Raw genomic sequence first — 15,137 nt, forward strand, 5'->3', positions numbered from 1 at the left:
ATTACAAATATTTTCTCCTTCTGGAAGGCCCTCCTACACTGTCTTGCTTCTGTGGTCATAATTTTAACTGTGAAAGATACTGTTAAATTTCATTTTTACATCCAGCACTGACATTGCTTTACAGGAACCAGTCTAATTCATATGAGGGCTCTTGCTTCTTTGCTTGCAGGCATAAAAATCCTTATAGATAGGACAACTCCAAACTGCTTTGAAAATCCTCTTTGTGCAAAACAGGTACAGTCTGTGCTGATCAAATATCAGACACCATTTAAAGCATCATTCAGATGTTTACTAACTCCTCAAACTCTTTATAAAACATTACTAAATAACATACCAACTTTTGTGTTTCCCTCAGAATCAATTTCCTTTTATTCAGCTCCCTCATTAGAGTCAGCAACAAACAAATAGGCATAGCAATAACGACGCTAAGCTTATCTCACTTCCCCCACAACCTTTTCTCACTTTTCTTACTAAGATTTGGAACAATAACAGGATGCCGGAATGCAGGATGGGAAAAGGCAGACTCCCAGCTGGAAAACCTTGGAGACTGGAGAGCTGAACACTCCCAGTATTGCTTAATGAAAAGAGAAGTGAATTTTTCTATTTCATCCTGATTTTCTGTGTGCTGCTTAACATTTTGGGATACTGTTGATTTTAGTTTGCTTGATTTGGGAACAAACCGAAGCTCTACTAACTCTGACTCAGGTAAGGGATAAAACAGTATTTGCTGTCCTTCAGCTATGAAGTTCTTGTCAAAGGTTTTTTGCCTCCACCAAAAAACTAAAGTCTTAATTATTTAAGAAATACCAGCAGACAGGCTGTGAACTTTATACGTATCCACAGAATCCTTTGGGCCTAATGCTGACAGCACTTAAACCAAATTAAGTGCAGACAACAGCAGAGCTGTTTACAATTGACACCGAAAGAGGAAAATCTCTGACTTTCTTGGGCTATACCACAATATTCCCAGACTGTTTAAAAGAAGGAACATTTTGTGCTTTTTTGTAGTTCTGTTCTGTAATATTTAGATTATGTTGCAGATGCTCATTCATAATGGAAAAGGGACAGAAATCATACTGCAAATTGCACCTGTAAACCGTTTAGGAAAGGATTTCACTTGCAATGTGGGCAGTTACAGGCTTAGTACTGTTTTGAGAAGCAGGTGTATGCTCTGCTGCTATGATTTGATGGAATATGTTTTATCGAAGAGGGAGCTGACTTGTTATCTGTCTTTAAGGTGCTATGGCTTTATTGTGACCAATGGCAAGAGGAGGTGAAAGCCAGCATGTATGCTAGCCAGCTTTGGCATAACTCTCCTGCTAAGAGATTTGTTTAAGGCTTAGAGGGAAGTTTACGTAAAAATGTCAGTGATTTTGTCTCCTAAATCTCAAGTTTAAAGTGGCCCAGGTACTTTAGCACCTTAGCCCTGGACTACCAGGTTTTACAGCCCCTGTTCTAAAAGGCCAGCAATTCTTCTTTTAGAAGTTTCTTGATCTCAGTGGTCCAAAAGGAACAATTTTTTCTGACGAGGTATTTAATGAGCAGTGGCTTGATATAAAAAGTTCGTTGAAAAGGCTTTTATCTTATCCTGAAGATAGTGTAGCAAGTCCCTGAGCTAACAAGTTTGCTGTACAGCTTGCAGAGACAAAGCATTTATGCATAAGAGATGAACTGATACTGCTTTTTCTGTAAGAACTCTATTCTGCAATAGTGGGACTGTCACTGTGCACAGTACCTTACTGTGCTGGTTGTCAAGCTGTAATAAAGATAAAGGAAGGAAAGAAATGCATGGGAAAAAGATAGGGAAGAAGATGAATTTCTCTGAGAAAATCTGTTCCATCCTTAGCTACCAAAAACATTAGAAGTTGGTTGCTGCTGCAGTTAACAAAGGTATAGTTAATCAATGTGTCGCTACCTCCACAGCTTATAAATCATTATATCAACATTTGTAAAAGCATACAGTATTACAGATGTTCATGTAGGGAAAAATATTAGACAAAAGCAAGGATACTCCAATGATTTACAAAAGCTTCTCATCTTAGGTTAATTTGTGCCTTGTAACAACAACCAATATACCAGAAACAAATCACAGAAATGCTGACTTGCAATTTATCTGCACTATCTCCAGGAGTTACTTTTTATCCTTAAATAAAGGGTGACCAACAGGATAAAAGGACACAGAATTAATCTAGCATATGAAAGCCTTAGAATAATGCAGTGTACTATAAAGAAGAGTGTGAAGCTAAAAACTATAAAACAAATTAATTTGAAAGCAAAATATAAACTCAATTAACAAATCATCCCTGCTTTGTCCACAAACTTGGGCTTTATTTTTTGGAGTGCTAGAGCTGCACTGCATTGCAACAAGAAGTATTTCCCAAAGCTTTGCTCTTTAACAGAAGATCGTAAAACTGTTTCTTAAACATTTTAAAATAAATGCTAACACTGAAACTATGCTATGAAATAGCTACATGTCATTCAGCAATCTGCAGCTTGCAAAGCGCTAGATGCAGGACTCAGTGCTAAAGAGGCAGCCTAGGCAGAGAAAGTTCCACCCAAACAGTTAACAGGTTTGTTGCCAGATTTGCTTCACGTCCTGCCTCTGTTGAGTGAAGCAGAACTGAAAACAGGATATGGGTAAAAATCACTGGGGATGGTTTAGAATCTCCTCTGACTTATAGCACTTATGGAATAAAGGACTTCACTGTGCATCCATAAATCAATTACTTCAATTAATATTTCAAACAAAAAATAGAAAAACTTCTTTAAAATTCTTTTTTTCTTGTCAGAGTACATATCTACAGAACTACAGGCTTAAATCAGGCCAGCTAATAGTTTGTGTTTTCTAAGAAAGCAGAGGTTCACAGAATAGAGGCAACTAATTATTTCTGGCAGCTGAGCTTTCGTAACGTATCTTCATGGTTATTTTTGTCACGCATTCATAATTCCGGTTTTTGCTCAGGTTCTAGAAGTTTAATTCAGACGTTCAAATGTTAGTGCCAAGAAGAAAATAAGAGGTTCTCTGTCTTTGTGAGAAATTTATTGGCCATGAAAATATTTTGATGCATTTTTTTTAGATGTCTTCCCCTGTATTATCCTTGTTGGTTTACAAATCAAAAATCCCTCAGAGTTTAGCCCTGACACGACTGGCTTCCCCTCTGCCCTAGAACATAGCAGACAGTGATTATTTATGTAGACTGGAGATATGGTAGGACAGAGAGATGCTCAGCTCACCATCACTAAGGTAAAACAATTCCCCTCATATACCTTTCAAGAGCTTATCAGAATTTGAACTAGGAGAATAGATCTTAGCAAAACTAGAGCTGGATACTAGTTTGATCCATGATGAGAGTTTGCTTGATCCATCTGTGGACTTCAGTTCAGCACCCTACTCCATTCAAAGGGCCTATGCAGGTACATTTCCACTGAAAACACAGAAAGCAGACAACACTCTGGTGCCACAGTCATGATCAGGAGCCACCAATTTTGCTGCCAAGAAACCTGCAGGCATCCTGCTCTAGAGCCTGTCCTCAGCCCAAGTACACAGCCCACTGCAAACCCAGGAATCCCACCAGCAGGACTAATGCTGGGAATAACGATGTGCAAAACGAATGCACATCACTCACCAATGCATGTGCCATCTACCTCCTCAATTCTGTAATACATCTGATCTTGAAATATTAAAAAATTAATAAAAACTTGTGAATAACCTGTTTACAGTTCTCCAGTGCAAGAATACAAATTAGCCCTTTCATTCAATGACAACCTGAGCTTCAGTCATCTTGATCTGAATTTCAAATCTCTCAATAAGCATGGAACTAGCTATATTTTGAACGTAAGATTGTGTTGAATTGAAGAGTAAGTTCTCTCTGTAACATACTTCTGAAATGGATGTTATTTGTGCCATGAGTCTATTTTGTACGTATGCTGCTATACACATCTGTTGGGCAGGCAGTGGGAAGATCTGGGGCCCAGCCCTCCTAGGTGCGAGTTAAAGCCAATGGACGTTCACAGGAACTGGAACAGTTCAAGAGCTGTGTTTTCCAGGGCTGGGCAAAGACGGGGGAGGGCAGAGGGAAAATTTACTCATCCATTGCAGGTGTTCAGACTGCCTACACTTCAGTTTTGGTACTTCGAGTATATCCCTGGAGGTATTTAAAAGACATGTAGTCGTGGTGCTCAGGGATGTGGTTTAGTGGTGGACTTGGCAGGGCCAAGTTAACAGTTGGACCTGATGATCTTAAGGGTCTTTGCCAACCTAAATAATTCTATGATTTACAGTCAATCAACCAGAAAGAGTCAAGCACATGGATGGACACTCTGGCAGACTTTTCTCCAGACAAGTATTTTTCTGTGAGACAGACAGCAAAAATGTCTTACAAAAGATTAGGAGCTGGATGTGAAAGTGTTATCAACTATCATCCACAAAAGGGTCCAGAATGTATAGTGAAAAATTACTGGTATTTTAGAGAAAAGGCAAGCACAGTTACCTGGGACACTCTGCAGAAATTTTATGGGGACCTTTCCAAAAGACCTGTGGAAAGAAAAGAATATTCTTCTGCCCTAACACTGCTATCAGAAATGCAAGTAGTTACAGAGCACCCACAGTTAGGGGTGGACTAATGTTTTTAAATGGCAGAAGTGTTTTAAATTCTTTATTTTTCAGTATCCAGAGAGGTCAGTTTTATTGTCCCAGTCTAGTTGTCACCAAAATCCTCCTGTTCCTGTGGAATGTCACCGCCATCCTCTGCCAAAACTTTAGGAGAAAGAGACCCATGTTTCTATTACATATTCTTTTAAAAAGCCTATCAGTCTCCACAAATTAGCAGTAGCCCATCTGGCTTTGCCCTCACTGAAGTAATCCATTTTTCTGCATCCTCCCCTCTCCCCAAGCCCACCAGCAACATCTGGAATGGCCCTCCTGACACCTGGCAAAGTTCACAGGGCACAAGGTGGGTTATCTGCAGCACACACAGGCCCTTGCCTTATTGTGTATGACACTGCAAAGGGAAATTCCACTTCCACAGTATGTCTGGAGGATACAGTTGAATTCCTTCTCCTGCCTTTGTCCACATTTCTAAGCAATGCTTTGGTAGGATCAGTCTTCCTTTTCCCTTTCCTTTTATGACGCTATCTGCTATGAATTTGTGCTCTGGAAATCCTCTAGGAGTGCAAAGTCTACCTTACAACGTACCGCTTGAGGAGACTAAGGGCCTAATGCTGCTCTCACGCAAATGATAGGAAATCCTGCCATTGATGGGAACTGTTCCTGTGATAGGTTCAGCTTCATCGGCAGAATCTCCACTGGCACAGAGTTTTCAGTTAGCTTCCCCATTCTTTTCGTGGGATACTCCCTACGCCCAATCCCAGACCCCATTTCAGAGGAGATCTGCATTATCTTCCTGGCTTTTATTGTCATTAACTTCCAGATGTATACGATCTGTCTGCAAGAGAACCAGTTTACTCATGTTAGGGTTAGGCCAACCAATCAATACTACCAATAGGTATAAAATGTTTCACCACCAAATCTATCAATCCAAACCTACAATGAAATAGTATATACTGTCTGTTTGCTCAGTATGCTAATTTAGGGTTTTAGGCTGTCACTAAAATATAAACAAATATTGCTACACTACGCAAATTTTAGTATCATCCAGATCACCAATGCACTCCACCTGAAACACGTATCCAGCACAGAAATTAAGAAGCAAGGGCAGAAAGCAGAGAGCACAAAAAGCAGGGATGCTTTTTGTAATGGGTTCATTTTACAAAGACAATAATGTGAACTTGACAGTGACAAAGCTATTGCAGAGCTCTATCATCTGCAGCACCATTTAACAAACACATTTGCTTTGCACACTAGATTTGCCAGCAGCAGCCTTGGTAAAAGTTTAGGATTAGAATAGATACTGAATCCTCCAGTAATTGCACTTGGAGATTACTTAAGTTTCAAACAGGGAGAAAGGGGCACATTTCTCTTCAGAATATATTGCATCATTTTCTGGCCGTGAAGTGGTGAGCTGTGTTACCTGCCTTATATGGATTAAACTTCAGCTTTTTTAAATTAAGAGAAAGGCTTCATTCGCAAAAGAAAGGGGTCTTCAGTGGCGGTGACTAAAAGATGAACTATGACAGAAATAAACATTCCATTTAGTCACTAACTGAGGAGGGAAAAATTTCCCACCTCTTCTTAAGAAATATCTCTGTGTTCTGGATTCAGGCAGCAAGCCCTCAAGTGCAGCACTGCTGTGAATAAGAACTTCCCAAACAGTCAGGTTACTGTAGAGCTGTCAGCTGCCAGGGGGGTGCAGGCTGCTCCCCGGTGCTCACCGCACTGAGGCCAGCAGGGCAGCAGCAGCAGCCACCAGCCTAGATCCTGGGCGCCGGCTTGAGAAGACCTGTGAGCAGAAATGTCCCTGGGTCAGCCAGCTGAAAGCCCCAACTTCTCACTTTTATCAATTTCACAAAAACTGCTTACCACATGTAAACAAAAGCATGGCCTGCCTTGAAACAGGGTCACTCCTACAGTCACAGCTGACATGTTGAACTATCAACTACCATGGTTGCAATCTGTTTCACAGAACAACCTCTCCTTGGGTGCGGGTTCCCTCATTGCTTCTGGACTGGGGTTGTAAAATTCATCTGACTAATGACCCGCTTAAGCCAGTGTATAAATAATGGAGCAATACATAACACAACACTGTGTTAAATCACAATCACTCCCACATGAAGACGAATCCATATAGAAAAAAAGTCTAGCTCTAAAAAATAAGTCACAAAACTTACAACAGCTTTCCTCATCTTTTTAAGCTTCCCTGTGTCTGAAGCCTGAATATTCAGGCCCTTCAGCTTCCCTTTATCAGCACTGTAAGCTGGAAATTTGCTTCCCTAGTTTTATTTTGATTTGAAGACGAGATTTCCCTGACAAGAGCTAAGCTGTAAGTAAAAATATTGAAAGGCTCATTGTAAATTCGTAAGAGCAGAAATAATATCATTTGTATCATTTCACAACACATGGAGATTAAAACAATGGGAATGTTCCAGGAAAAGACTGTAACTATAGGGGTGGGCAGAAAAGGTCTTAAAGTTTAATTAAGCCTGGTCTGGAAGTTAGTTGAATAAGGGCAGGAAATAGAGAAGAATGAACTGACATTTGAATGAGACATTTTAAAAAGGGATAAAAATACTGAATACTAATTACCAAACAAAATATATCCAGACACACCCTGTTTTTTTAGCCTGTTGCCCAGCCACAAAACCAGAGATTTATGTATATATACATGCTTTCTTTATCTGCCACAAAATTCATTTTCAGAGGAAATACTAATGCATTCAGTTACCCAGTAGAATACCCTGGACAAAGGAAACAGAACACACAGCCAGCCAAACATGGCTTCTCTGCTTCAGATTACTGTTAGCGCAATAAATACAAATTACTGTGATCTGTGCATGACGCTTGTGTTCAAGACAGATACTTTTGCTCTTGAGCTTTTGTTGAAGGAAAATGTCAAAAAAATCTTATCTGCTGTAAACACAGCTACATTGTACTTCAAAAAATAAAGTCATATTTATTGTATACAGTTCCTTAAAGGATGGGGACTTTTCCTTAATCAAAGCTACTCAGTTGGAGCTCTGTGCTAGGAAGCCTCTCTGATATTAAGGCTTTATCTGGAAACAAAGAGGAAGGGGAAAAAGCTCTATAATACATTATTCTCATAGTGTACCTTGTTTTGTCTCAGCTTGGCCAAACTCTTAAGCATTCAGTGACAGCTTTGGCTAATCTCTGTGTACAGCAGAGCTAACCAGGGGGCAGCATCAAAACAGATCAATTCTGAAATGTGCACTTAATTTATTGTAGAAAACAAAGCTTCTGGTTAGAGATGCTTGAGAAATCTTTTTGTCATCACAGACACCTCCAATATACCTGAACTGTTCCACTTCTGTGCTGGCATGAGCCAATAATTTTTGGAGGATTCCCTTGTCCCCTTCTCAACCAAACCCCTGCTCCCCAAATCAAACTACATCATCTGAGCGTGGGAGGTGCTGGGGATGAGGGAGGTTCACTGCTGAGACACCTGCACCTCTGTCTCTCCTACCACAGCCACCACAGTTTGGGCTAAGCAGAAGGAAATTGGCCCAAAGCAACCGAGAAAGAAGCTGGATCTACAGGCATGTAAATATGCCACTGGGACTGACAGAGCCTCAATCATTCTTCAAAGTCAGTGAGACCCTTTGCAGGAATGAGCACATCTGACTGCAAGATTATCCCTGAAACTACTTTTTGGATACAAGGAAGAGAACAAGTTCTTTGCCTGTCTGTAACACTGGCACTTCATCACTATTTTCAGCATCCGTCCTTATCAATAATTAATCTGAATGGGAGATGTTTTTCTCTTAGCTTTATATTTTGGACAAAGAATTCATAGGGGAAAATGTTTGCAGCTCCAAACTATGCATCCAGGGCTTATCCCATGCATCTTATTAGCTGACTTCAGAACAGAAGGGCTGTATTTATTGCAAAATTAACCCCTCAAAATAGCTCATATTTCAACAGCATTTGGCAACTGTCATCAGAAGATGTGTGGCCAAGAACAAATTTTCTGTCATTTAATTGGTAGTTTCACCCCTGCAACATCTGCAAAGCAAATAAATCATACTAGTCATAGGTACTATGAGCTTCCTGATTTGAAAAAAATTGAATGGTCTAAATCAACAGAGCACAGAATCTATATGACGCAGTGATGATGAGGTGATAATATTCTGTACCAACACCCAAACTCTGCTTGTGGGTTTCAGCATACTCACTGAACAACAGAATACTCCTGCTCCTTAAGAGTCATTCAGCCCTTATACACATGCTCCCAAAGCTCAGAAGCTGTAAAGAGCTATAGAAGAGTAGCTTATGTCCTTAAACTCAATGCTGTCCGTGCTGTCAACAACTAAGAGAAAGCCAAAATCTTCTGTTTATGATAATATATTTATTTGTTATGAAACAGTGTCACAAATTGGCTTAATGATTTAATCACAAATAAGCTTCAAAATATTTTAGTGGCTGGGTTTTACTGGGCACTGTGCTTAAGCAAATTTTGTCTCGTTATATTTTGTACTAACATTTGTATATAAAGTAAAAGGCTTTATGCATAGAAAGACTGGACAATACCACTTGCTGCTTCTTTAAAGCAGTCTAATCTATTTTGGGGTCACTTCAGAGAAAGTTTCTGTAGTAAAGCACTATGTGACTATAGTAGCATGGCCAGAGTAAGAACTCTTAAGCAGCACCAGAACACATATATTTCAGTGCTTTGTGTACTGTATTTGTTCAGTTTCAAATTGATTATAAACAGCTCTCGAGTGTCTCTACAGCCTTTGTGATGTCAAATAACATTATCACAAAAAATTAGTAAAGACATTGATTCTGCACCTGCCATAATACATGATCTGCATGCTGAGAGTGCGGAATGAGGAGGATTCTTAAAATTCACCTAATGATTCAGTGTGGCTCTGATAGACCTTCATACATATTTCTCTCCTGGGCGAGGTAGAAGGCCAGCAGTTTTACTAAGGCTGGTGGATTACTTGCTAGACATACCAGGATGCTCATGTGAAAGGAAAACAGTCATCCATTAAAATAACAATTAGACTGCATAACTGATCTGATGAGGAGAAAATCAGTGTTCTCACTGCTCAGTTTAATGATTTCAAAATACTGTTTTACCCTCATCACATATGACACCCTTACCACAGCAAACAATCCTCACTTAACAGTGCACTGTCATTTCAACCACAGAAGTGATTCAAGAATTATTAATTTCTCTATTCCAAAAATTATGCTTCCTTAAAGTCCATAAATAGACCAGCCCAGTGTCTAAAACATGTATTTAATTTGCTTCTCAGTTATCAGATTTGCAAGTAAGAAACTCAGATAAAAAACAGGTTACTGATCTGATGGACAGAAAAATTACTTAAGATTAGAATAGGAATCATAGCTTGTGCACATGAAACAGCAGTCCCTCCTGATTGGATAACTTCACTATAAGCTTTTTGACGTGACATACAAAAAAAAAACCCTAGCTTGTCTCTGACCTATGTGGAAGTTGCATACTTTTGCATATGCTATACAGGTACATAGAAATACAGTCACATTTTATTAGATCATATATTGGATTCATTTCCACAAACAGAAATGTTTCAGAACCCCAGATGTAACTAAACTAACACTATCCACAAAAGGCTACCAGCCCCTAGGGAACACAGAACAACTAGGCACAATCTATCAGCCCATCTCTTCCAAATTTCCCCAGAAAAAGATACGGTATGAGGTTTTCTTGAATTCTAACAGAAGCCAATTTCAGAGCTGATTCCGAGCTGTACAGGTAAATCAAGATCTAAGCCAAATAAATGTGCATTTGTGAACAGGAAATTGAATCTGATCCTACACCAGCAACACACATTCAACAGTCTTATAACTAACCCATTCTTTATCAGATAGGAGTCATGTAGGAATGTAGACAGGCCTCTCCAAACTGCAAACATGTGTTTGTAAATTTTTGGAAAATACATATTAAGATGAGGTTAACTAGAAACCGTGAGAAATCAACAGAAGTTAAATGCCCTCCTACCTTTGAGATTTTGGGCCCTGGTGCTTGACTGCCCAACAAACCTTGCCTCTGAATTCTCTCAACTAAATCAGCATTTATCAGCAAAGGACTTTTGTGAGCCAAAGCGAGATCATGATTATGTCTTGCACACCCAGCTAACGGGCAGTAAATGTTGAGTCTAGTGATACAGTTGTCAGGACACCTTTGAACGTTAGTGCTGTAAAAACAGTGTTTGAGCTGAAGTAGCACCACCAACAAAATTACTTCCCTTTTTGTCCCAGAGGTCATGCCTGTATCTAATGGGTCAGATTCAGAGCAATTCAGAGCCAAGATGGACAAGAGCACGAAGCACAATATTGCTGGCCTACTGCGATGGCTGACTGCATCTGTAGCACTGCACTGGTCACAGATTAAAAGAAGCAAAGCCTACTATATGCTAGTCTTTCCCCACTCACACCAACATTTTTATTTTTGTTAATCTACCCAGCTAAAACATTATCAGGCACATCACTGATGTAAAAGAAACTACAGTAAACTCAGGAGAATTTACTGATACAAGATCAGATCCTGCACCTGACTCATCCTGCTTCTCTCTCAGATATGAGGTGACTTCCAGGAAACAAACTGCACATTGATACATCCCTTTCCCATAAAAGCTTCTTGGCAAGGAACAAAGGAGGTCTTCGTTACCTCTTACAACTTTCTTCCTCACTCATTTCTCTAAAATCATTCTGTTTACAGCAAATGTCTTCTTAGACCATGCATTTCTTATTTTCAGTTCACACTCAGCCTTTTCATATGCCCTTCTCTCAGTATTTACTGCAGCACTTTAATCCTGGAGTCAGCAAGTCACTTGCTAAAACGCAAGCAGGGGTGTCAGGAAGCTCCAGGAGGACATTCAGGTAGATTTCATTATTGCTGCTCACCCAACTTCAGTGCACAAGCTCTTATGCACTAGCTTGGAGGGTGGCTTTGTTTCTTTAAAAATACATAAATAAAAATGAAGAACAACAACTAGAAAAAACAGTGCTTGCCTCACCCATTTTTAGCCAGTTCTGTATCCCAGATAACAGAAAGACTGGGAGGCCAATTTGGCTGCCTGCTTTCCACCAGGCAACGAATCTTTAACATATACATAGTAATTATTTATAGATCTTTTATAACCAGATGTCTTAATTTCTGAAAAAGGCATCCGTCCTGGCTGAGGACTCCATCCACCCATGAGAGGAAGTTTTATTTTATATCATCCTGGAGAGAATTTTTTGGTGAGTTGAACAGACGGGAAAAAATCATTAATATATTTTCTCCAGGTCTACCAGAAACTTGCAGCTAAAATCACAGAGAACTTTCAGATTAGAATTATTCTCTTTTTCCCTGGAAAAAATATGAGCAGCCAAAACCAGTCAAAATCAGAAGTGCTGAACTATCTCCTCAGCTGTATGGATATACAGTGCTGCAGCATCAACACCAAACCCCAAATGCACGCAAGGGTGCTCTCACAATACCGAGTGACGTGTGGGGGTTTTTTAAAGTAGCGAGTTTAGTTAAGATATTGCTGAAGTGGCTATTCATTCAAAGGTACTATCACAAGTATAAAATGTCATTTTAAAGTCAGTTTTCAGGCAGGCATTTGCACTCCAGATTGTTTAGTCATCGAAGTGGCTATTTACTCAAAGGTACTATCATGCATATGAAAAGTCATTTTATAATCAGTTTTCAGGTAGGCATTTGCACTCCAGACTGTTTAGTCATCAGTGGAAACCACTTCTCAGATGCATAAAATCGACATAAGGACAATCAAAAATATAATACCAGGCAGCCAGGCACTAGGCCCATTTAAATCAGCTCAATAATCTGGAAACAAAATAGCAGCACAGTGTTCTCAGGAAAGGCCTATTTTAAAATGAATCATTTTACACTGCTGAGGACATGTGACAAGACAGCTTTAATAAGAAATAAGAGAAACACTGAGTAACCACCCGAAACAAATTATATCTGAAAATGCAACAAAAAATGATTGCTCCAAGTCAAATGTTGCACAATTTACTTGGACAGTTTTTTTAAGTGATGCTACTAAAGTTTGAAGACCTACCCTAGTTCCTGTTCTCACTGTACTCACTGTGTGCCCCCAACTCTTCTCACATCGCAAGCTCAAGGGAGCGAATGAGGATCACAGTTTTGCAACTTAGATGGCAAGCAGACACTGGAGTGAAGGTAACGATTATACCTATGTGATTACTTTGCCGCCGTGTTTCTCTGGGTTTGTCAGAAGCTGGCTAGAGCACTGTTGTCTAATTAGGAGATTAAGAAACTGGGAGATCAAAATCTGAGACTGTTGTCACTCCTGACCCTGGTCCACTGTCGCGAGATGGCAAACATATTTAACTCCTCTGTGCTTCAGATATACCATTTTAAAGGGATATTGCTTTTTACCTAGCTGCAGTACGTTTCACAGAGAAAAGAGGAGGCATTATCAATTCATGGTTGCACAGCCATTTAAGGTCCCTGAATGGCAGCGTTAAGTATTGCTAGGACTATTTTCTTTTAATAATGCTTTGCCTGCTTACCAGAACTTCAAGCATTGCAAAGAAAAAGATAATTTATCCCCCTCCTGTGTTTGGTTCTTACCTTTCTATTTCTTAATACTCACTGCATTCACACATTTACCTTTGGTCCTAAACATTATGTAGATCAGATACTAATATAAGAAGTTGATTCTGTATGGCAGGGATGTCCAGGGTCATTTTGTTACTTGACACTCAGTCAGATTCTGCTCTCTTTATATCCATCATGGCTTCATTGAACATAGTCATTTTGAAGGTCTTTAGATGTTATATCAAAGCAAATTTCTGCATCTGAAAAAAAATTTTGAAGTGATGTCTGCTCTGTATGTAGGGTTTAATCCACTGCAAATTCCAGAGAACTTTTTGCACAGAGCTACTTAGGAATACTGGGGAGGGTGCAGCAGACAGCAGAGGGAAAGATAGTCAGAAAATACTTATTAAACAAAACTAAAGTTACCCAACATCAACTTTTCTAAAAAAAACTTTTGTGAAGAATGTTTTCTCAGCTTTCTTTCTCTTTTAGCCCAGCCAGCGCCTCCTAGTGGGTACACACCCATCGGCACCCCGCTCCCCAGGACACCGCAGGGCCACAGCAAGGCCAGGTTAAGCTGAGCAAACACCCTTCTTCAAGCTCCACAGGTCTCCCAGTTGACTGAATATAGTATTTCAGATATTTAGTATTCCCTACATTTACATGGCTGCAGGCATGACAGCTGAGGTTTGGTTAACAACCAGAAACAGCAAAATTTCCAGTACTGTGGATGGAATAGATTCTATCCGATAGTACTGGTTTATTAGTGATTTTGTTAATATTTTCTGCTTTGATGAAATTTTCTTTTTCACTGGGATTTTTCATTTTCATTTACATTGTTCAGATTCCAACCAAGATACTGTAGGCAAAAATAATTATTGAGTTTCCAGCTCAATCATCAATAATAATTTTGTTTCCAGCTTTTCTGACAATCAGATATGCAAATTATCTGAACAATACGGACACAAACCTTTCAAAGTGTATTTCTTTTCTGGTCTATGATAGCCAATTTAAGCAAATTTCTCTCTTAGGACATTCCTTATCACTATTTTAGCACTATGTCTGTCTGTTTTTTAGATGCTGAAAACCAAAACTTCTCAAAAATTAGCATAAGATTTCATTCCAATCAACCAGAAAAATACATCACTTCAGCAACAGCTGTCTCCTCATTTACTAAAGTCTCCACACAGAATCTTGGTTTCATTTCTATTTAACACACAAGCGTAGAACAAATTTCTTCTCTAACTAAACTAGCCTCACATAAGAGGCAAACACCAGAAAAAAAAACCCCAGAAATTTTTATAAGAATATTTCATCAAGTGTGTTTTCATTACATGGAGACCTTATTTATATTAGCTGCTCATCAAACTTACAGTTCATTACTTATCAAAACAACTTGTAAAATGCAAACTTTTAATTAGTACAGTATTGTCTGTATCTCCACCTGACTTTTTTTAATAATTACTCCCATCGGTGAGAAGAAACTACACTGTATGAGTCATGTGTCCCATAAATCAGTTTGAATAGCAGAATTTCTCAGTTAACTGTCTATAGTACCCTGCAGACCAAGAGTTATTTGCTAAAATAATTCAACACATAAAATGAATAATGGTAGTGGAAAAAACCATAATTTGCTGAAAGAAAATTTAAGAGCAAAGCAAGAAACTTAGCTATTTGAATAAACCATTCCCCTGCTAACTTCAAGGAACATTTATGGTCCCTGCTTAAATTGAAAAAAGTTTGAATTATTGGTCTAATCAGTTAGAGACAGAGGGGGTAGCTGGCGACTGCACTTTAAGGTAGACCAGCGATGAGATCCCATGGCAGCACGCCAGGGAGAGCCACGCATGGGACAGATCAGTCACAGCACACACTGTGCTGTCCCCTTCTCTGGAATCATGTGGTCACAGAGGTTTTTACTTGAAAGGGTGCATCTTATTTCCT

At 39.3% G+C, this 15,137-nt stretch overlaps 1 protein-coding gene across 2 annotated transcripts in view; it reads left to right on the plus strand.

The window, feature by feature from the left end:
* Positions 1-490: 490 nt before the first annotated feature.
* The window catches only part of CDH5 (cadherin 5), a 31,559-nt gene continuing 16,912 nt past the window's right edge, over positions 491-15,137 (plus strand). The window contains exons 1-2 of one of the 2 annotated variants that reach the window (XM_075101347.1): positions 571-705; positions 12,749-12,812. The gene's annotated coding sequence lies outside the window, so the exon portion shown is untranslated. Of the gene's footprint in view, positions 706-12,748; positions 12,813-15,137 lie in introns of both variants that reach the window. The other variant, XM_075101346.1, reaches the window with a different exon arrangement.

Source organism: Phalacrocorax aristotelis, chromosome 8 (assembly GCF_949628215.1).
Source record: "Phalacrocorax aristotelis chromosome 8, bGulAri2.1, whole genome shotgun sequence".
Classification (NCBI taxonomy): domain Eukaryota; kingdom Metazoa; phylum Chordata; class Aves; order Suliformes; family Phalacrocoracidae; genus Phalacrocorax; species Phalacrocorax aristotelis.